Here is a 6,834-nt window from a genome sequence, read left to right as displayed (position 1 = left end):
TATTAGGCAATTCCTTGTGGTTCGACATAACCCTATACTATACTACAATTGAATCTTGAAATAGGTGTAAATTGTAAAATAGTAAAGTGTTATCAATAAATTTATTTGTTGAAAACACCTTTTTACAAAAGTGATGAAACTAACTTACTAACTTTTATTTATTGTTATTCCCCTTCCACAATTTATCTATTCTTTAATACCAATCTTCCTTAAGGAAGATTGGTATTAAAGAATAGATAAATTGTGGAAGGGGAATAACAATAAATAAAAGTTAGTAAGTTAGTTTCATCACTTTTGTACATTAGAAAACCATTAAACTAGTGTTGGAATTTATTCCCCAAAACCGAGATGGTATTCAAAAGTACTTAATAATTATGTAATAAGGGATTGCTTCGATACCATTGTATCAGTATTAGAATTTATTCTAACAAAGCCGAGATGGGGAAAGAAGGAATAACTCATTCACATGATTATTAAGAATTAAGTTGTAATTGGAATATTCTTGAAACCATTATACTGGCTTTGGAATTTTTACTGACGAACAGAAAATAAAACCGAGTTCTCTTACTTAATCAAATAAAAAGAACACACCGAGAAAATGAGAGGGGAAAACAATACCTCTCTCAAAAATACCTTTCAACAAATTGGCGCCGTTGCTGGAGACGATTTGTTGAGGGGGAAACTCTCTAAAAAACTCTTTCAACAAATTGGCGTTGTTGCCGGGGAATTGCTTTAATAATAGAACATTTCATATTTATATGTCATTAATCAAATAATTGTGCATAAACTTATTTTTCTTTGGTACAAATTATTTCTTTTTAACTTTGTACAAAAATGTGAATTATTAAATATGTATATTATTGATCCATAATTCTTCTTGGAAAATAGACATAAGAACCTTTTTCTGTGTATGAGCAAGAATAAACAACTTGAATTTTCTCTTGATTTTGAAATAGAGAAAACTCTCAAGAAACAAAAAAGAGCACAAAAGAATGCACGTAAAGCAAAAGCTATTTTTCAAGAAAACAAAATAGAAATGGCAGACAATCATGAGTCCAGGGTAGAAAATCAGAACAGCATAGGAGGATTTGTCAGTTTCAATCCCAGAAACATAATAAGAATCGGAAGACCTTCTAGCTCTCAAAGGCCGGCTGAAATGAAAACAGGGTTAGTACAGCTCATGTACGCCAACCCTTTTGCTGGATTAGACCACGAAGATCCATACAACCATCTCACTATATTTTATGAGTTGGTTGGTACTGCTGGGATCTCTGAGTCCGAATAGGAGACCGTCTTTCTATGACTTTTTCCGTTAACATCAATGGGAAAAGCCAAAGAATGGTTCCTCGATCTCCCACAACATATGCAAAATAACTGGAATCTGGTGGAAGAAAAATTTATGTCGAGATATTTTTCGCAAGGAAAATTTATGGATTTGAAAACTGCGATCTCCTCCTTTATCCAGCCTTCTGGGGAAAGCCTATGTGAGGCATGGGATAGATTTAAATCTATGCTCAGAAAGTGCCCACACCATGGATTTGACGTACAAACTCATATTCATATCTTTGTTAACGGACTTCAGCAGCAGCATAAATGGATCTTAAATGCAACTACAGGCAGACAATTATTGGCCAAACCTCGGCAGGAAGCAATTGACATTATCGAATCCATAGCCTTGAGAAAAGTTAACACCAGCGAAGGCCACCACCTAGGCAAGGTAGAATTCTTGAACTAAATTTAGCTGATGTTGTCTTGGCCCAACATAAACTTCTTCAACAACAGTTAGAGGAGGTAACCCAGAAACTCAATGATCTACCAAAACAGCTACGAGAAACCTCAAAGAAGCAAATTTATAGGTGTGACAATTGCAATGAGGATCATGATGCCAATGTCTGCCAAAATGAGGAAGTGCATTTTGTTAGGAATCCTCCAAGGCAAAAATTTCAAGGTAATTACCCTCAAGGGGGTAATAATCAATTTCAAAAGAATCAACCTTGGAGGCAAGACCTTCCTCAGAGAATCAGTATCAACATCCAACTCATGACAAAAGCATCAAACTGGAAGACACTCTATACTAGTTTATGCAGATGACCATGGCAAATCAGAAAAACACTGATGCTTCTCTAAGAAATATGGAAATACAAATTGGGCAGCTGGCCAAGCAAATAGCTGAAAATGAAAAATCAACATTTTCAGCTAACACGGAAATAAACCCTAGAGAACATGGCCATGCAATCCTGAGAGGTGAATCCGGACCATCGGGGCAGTAGAAGAAAATTGTTGACAACTGATGTCAAGCTAATGACATTAAAGAAGCACTTGCTGGGAGGCAACCCAATACATTTTGATATATAATACGCTATTTCCCTTTCTACAATTTTATCTTTATTTTATTTGTTGGAATTCATTTTTTTATTTTTACGAAAATAATTTTTTTTAAAAGGGATCAAAGACTTGGAAAATAATTTTTACAAGAGAAAAGTTTTTTTTTTTCAAAAATGGGTTAATTGGCCAAACACATAAAACTGAAAAATCAAAAAAGGGCCCAAAACATAGTCAAAAGTCTTTGTCAAGGCTCATTACTCAGTCAAGCCTGGACCACTGACCCACCACTTAGCGTGGGGGACCATGCGCTCAGTGGAGGTCTGACCAGGCCAAGTGCCTTGCAACCAAAAATTCCTAAAAATAGGAGTTTTTCTTAATTTTTTGACCAAAATTTATTGATCTAAGACCTAGACTAAGGACTTCCAACTCCTATATAAACACTCATTCTTGAAACACAAATTATCAAGCAAAATTTGCAAAACTCATCTTTACACAAAAACTTTTTCTCTCAAAAATTTCAAGTTTTCTCTTTACCTTCATCATTTAAGTTTTCATTATTAATTATTTTCTTTTGTAAATTTCTTTTATGGGTATTCAATCTTCTTCAAATAAAATGTGTAAGAGGTTTAATTCATGAAAAATCTATACACGCATGCACATTTTTGTGTTTTAACTCTTTTAGAGTTTTTCTTGTGTTTTGTGGACTTTCTTAGGAATTTCCAAAGTTCATCAAGGAGAGGAAAGGAAGTCTCAAGGGAGAACAACAACTCCAATTTTGTCTCCAATGATGCTAAGTAAAAATTCAAGGAAATCACACTCAAGAATGTTATAACTTTAGAAAAAAAATGTCAACTTGAGTGAGGATGACTTTGGAGGTTTTCTTTTCATCATAGAAAAATATGGATGGCAAAAAATTGCTCAACCAAAGAAAATGTTTTCTTTGGATGTGGTCAAACAATTTGTTGCCAACTGAATCACATCAAGTGAGGCAAGGAGAAACCGTTATACTTGGTAAATGGGACTCAAATTTTCTACAACAAGAAAGTAATCAATGATAACCCATGGAATCCACCAAGAGAAGGACATGACTTATGCGACTTTCAAACAAAGCTCAATGCATCCTACTTGGGGGAGGAAGAAAGTCATGAAGAAGAATATGTTAGGAAAAGTCTATGTTTGGAGGACTTGGAGCTCAATATGTTTGGGCCCATTTTCAAATTTTGTATGACTCAACAAACCCAATTATGGGCAAGCTTCATACTCTCCAACATATGGCCTTTCTTACATGTTTCGGATATCCCTCTTCCTAAAGCAAAGCTAATTAGCTCCATCTATGATGAAGACTCTGTAGATATTGCTACAATAATCTCACATGCTATTTGGGATTGCATCAACAAAGGTATCCCTTCAATTATTCTTCCATCTTTTATCACTAATTTGTGCCAATTTCAAAATGTGTCTGGACCCTACAAAAAAATGATGGCTCTCAAATCCGATATCAAATATGCTTATGTCACCAAAAATTGCAAAGAGAAAACCTTTTCCCAAGCTCAAACCGAGCTTAGAAAGAAGTTTGTTGACTTAAACTCAAAACAACCAAGTAAATATGGGAGGACCATGAGTTCTAAGGTAGATGCCATAATAAAGGAACAACAAATGCAAAATTTGCAACAAAAGGCATGCTATCGTTGGCGTAAGGGCATCTACAAAAGTTTGCCTAGTATTTTTGGAAAGAAAAGTAATTTCAAGGGAGGATCCTATGAAGAATTCGTAGCAGTGACTAAGTGGCCCGAGGGCAGATCCCAAGACACAAGTGAAGAAGAAGAAAAGGAAGATGATGAAGAATGAGAAAAAGCTTTCCCGATTGTTTCTTTTCCCTAAAAAAATTTCAACTTTCATATTATGTTGCATTTCTTTATGTTATTTCCCATTATGTTTTAAATTTATGTTATGAGCAAGTTAACATTAATAGAGTGTCTTTTGTTAGTAATGTTAATTTTATATTTTTATTTTTTTAGAAAAACTAACAAATTTTTTGAATCACATCAAGTAATTCCCAAAAATTTTTAAGGCTTGAGGACAAGCCTTCATTTAAAAAGGGGGGCAAGACTTGATGTAATTAAAAAAAAATCTTGTCTAAGATTGTGTAAATATGTAAAAAGTAAATTTGTTTGTTCAAAAACTCAAAAAAATTTCAAAACCAAAAACAAAATGGCTAAAACAAATTTTTTGAAGAATGATCACATGATTAGAAATGTTAAGCATACTTTAAATTAAGCTTCGATTGAGCAAAATGAGATATCTGCTAAACTTTTGTGAAAAAAGTTACATAATGTCATAACTTGAAAATTTTTGCAAATTGAAAATTCAATTTTATGTAACAAGATCTTTGCAAACATTTTTTTATTATTAATTAGTGTGAATCCAAACCAAGTGAGGGAGTGAGCCAAACACATGAGTGAGAATCAACATTTGATTTGTCTAATTAAACTTGTTTAAATCTTTAAATCTCTTAATTGCATAAAAATGATAAGAAATGATCAATGCATGTTCTTTAATTAGTTGAACCAAAGGCCAAAAAGTCCAACCCAAGTTAGGAACATCCTTTGTAAGTCCCTTTCAGCCAAAACAAATGAAATAAATTTTTTTTCAAATTATCTCATAAAACCAAATTGAAAATGATGTTCTAAAGAGCATTAAATTTTAAAAGAGTAGTTTGAAAGAATCAAGTTGGGGGAAAAATAGGTGGACTTTGCTTCTTAAAAGAAAATCTCAATCTTAAAAAAAAAAATTGAAAAAAGAAACAAAAAGAGATTGAGAAAAATAGAAGCCAAGGTTCATAGAAGTAAAAGAGGTTGGAAAACAATAATGGAAAAAAGTAGAGTAAAGTGTTCTATTGAAATTTTTTCAAAAATGCTCTCTTATTTAAAACTTAACCTTGAAAATCTAGAAAAACCATTATCCAAACCAAGCCTCATTACAACCTAAATGAAATCCTTAGTGATCTTTGATTAATTATGCAATTTAAGAGAATAGGTGAGATGAAAAACAAGTTCAAATTACTACAAACAAATGCTTGAAAAACTTAGTGAAACACTCACCCTCCAAAAGTTCTAACTTTGAACTTGTGTGTAAAAGAAACACTTTTTGGTTAGAAANNNTCTCAGTTTCTGCATTACGCTTAAACTCTTTAAACTTCTTCAAAGCTTTTGTTTTTTATTTCATGAAATATGTCCATATGTATATATAATAATCAACAATGAAAGTAATCATAAAATGATGTCCACTCACTTATGGTTGCTTTATTGGTCCTGACACATCTGAGTGAACTAATTGAAGCGACATCTTTGACTGGAACTTTGAATCATCCAACGGAAGTTGATTTCTTTATGTTGGGGGGGAGTTTGATAAGTGTTAAACATACCTAAATTTCATACACTTTTATGGCACTTATCTAAACCATAATTAAGAAAAACCAACTTAAAACAACACTTTTTGTATGAAATATCACAATCTTCTATATTTGTATGTGTATTTATTTTTTATGTGTTTTGTACGATTCAGAATGAAGAAAAGAAGAGAAAACAGACTCATGATCAAAAAGCAAAAGAGTCAAGAAAATTAAGGTGCTCAACCACGCAGTTAAGCGTGGACCAAGCCCCGCTGAGCTAACTTGGACACCAGCCTGACCTGGACACCAGCTTGACCTGAATCAAGCTACTCAAGCAAGCAGCCGAGCGGACCTGCTTGGCCACTCAGCCTAGGACCAGCCTAGTCCTGGCACGGCCATACCTCCAATTTACACGGTCAGACACAAGCTTGGCACATGCCCAAGCTGCTGAACAAGCAGCTTAGCGGTCCAACCAAGCAACTTAGCGGAGAACCAAACTCCTGACCAGATCAGCAAGCACCAGGCCACGTCCCAGTCAACACGGTCAAAGCTTTTGAATAAGCAGCTTAATGGTGAAACAAGTGCGCTGAGCGGTGTGCACCCAGACTTGACTTAACCATCAAGCAAAACATGAAGTCACCCATGACCTCACCTCAAGTAGCCCACCATAGGCTTTTCAGAAGTAGCTCACAATAGCTGGTTTCATAGCCCACAACCAGCTTTTATGAGTCAAGCACAAGGAGGTGACTAAGCTACTTGATCAAGGGACCAAACCCATGTTGAAGGATTGGGTCAGCAGCTTAGCGGTCCAGCCAAGCCGCTCAGCGGTCCAGAAAGAAATTCTATAAATATGGACCAATTCATTTGAGCAAAAGAGGCCAACAACACTTGAAATTAACAAGTCTCTCACTAGAAATCCTTTCTGAAGTTCTATCTTCATTTCTTAGTATTTTGGAGCTTTATTTTGAAGTAAGTTTGTAATTTTAGTTTAAAATTCAAGAGGGGAAAAGGAGAAGGCAAATGAGATGTAAAAATCAATTTTGTACTCTCATTTGGAACTCAAAAGCATCCAATCCTTGAATGGAGAACTCATGCTCCTAAACATTTTCTTTTGAACA

The sequence above is a fragment of the Lupinus angustifolius genome, chromosome LG13 (genome assembly GCF_001865875.1).
Source record: "Lupinus angustifolius cultivar Tanjil chromosome LG13, LupAngTanjil_v1.0, whole genome shotgun sequence".
NCBI lineage: Eukaryota > Viridiplantae > Streptophyta > Magnoliopsida > Fabales > Fabaceae > Lupinus > Lupinus angustifolius.
Note: the sequence above shows the minus strand (reverse complement) of the source record.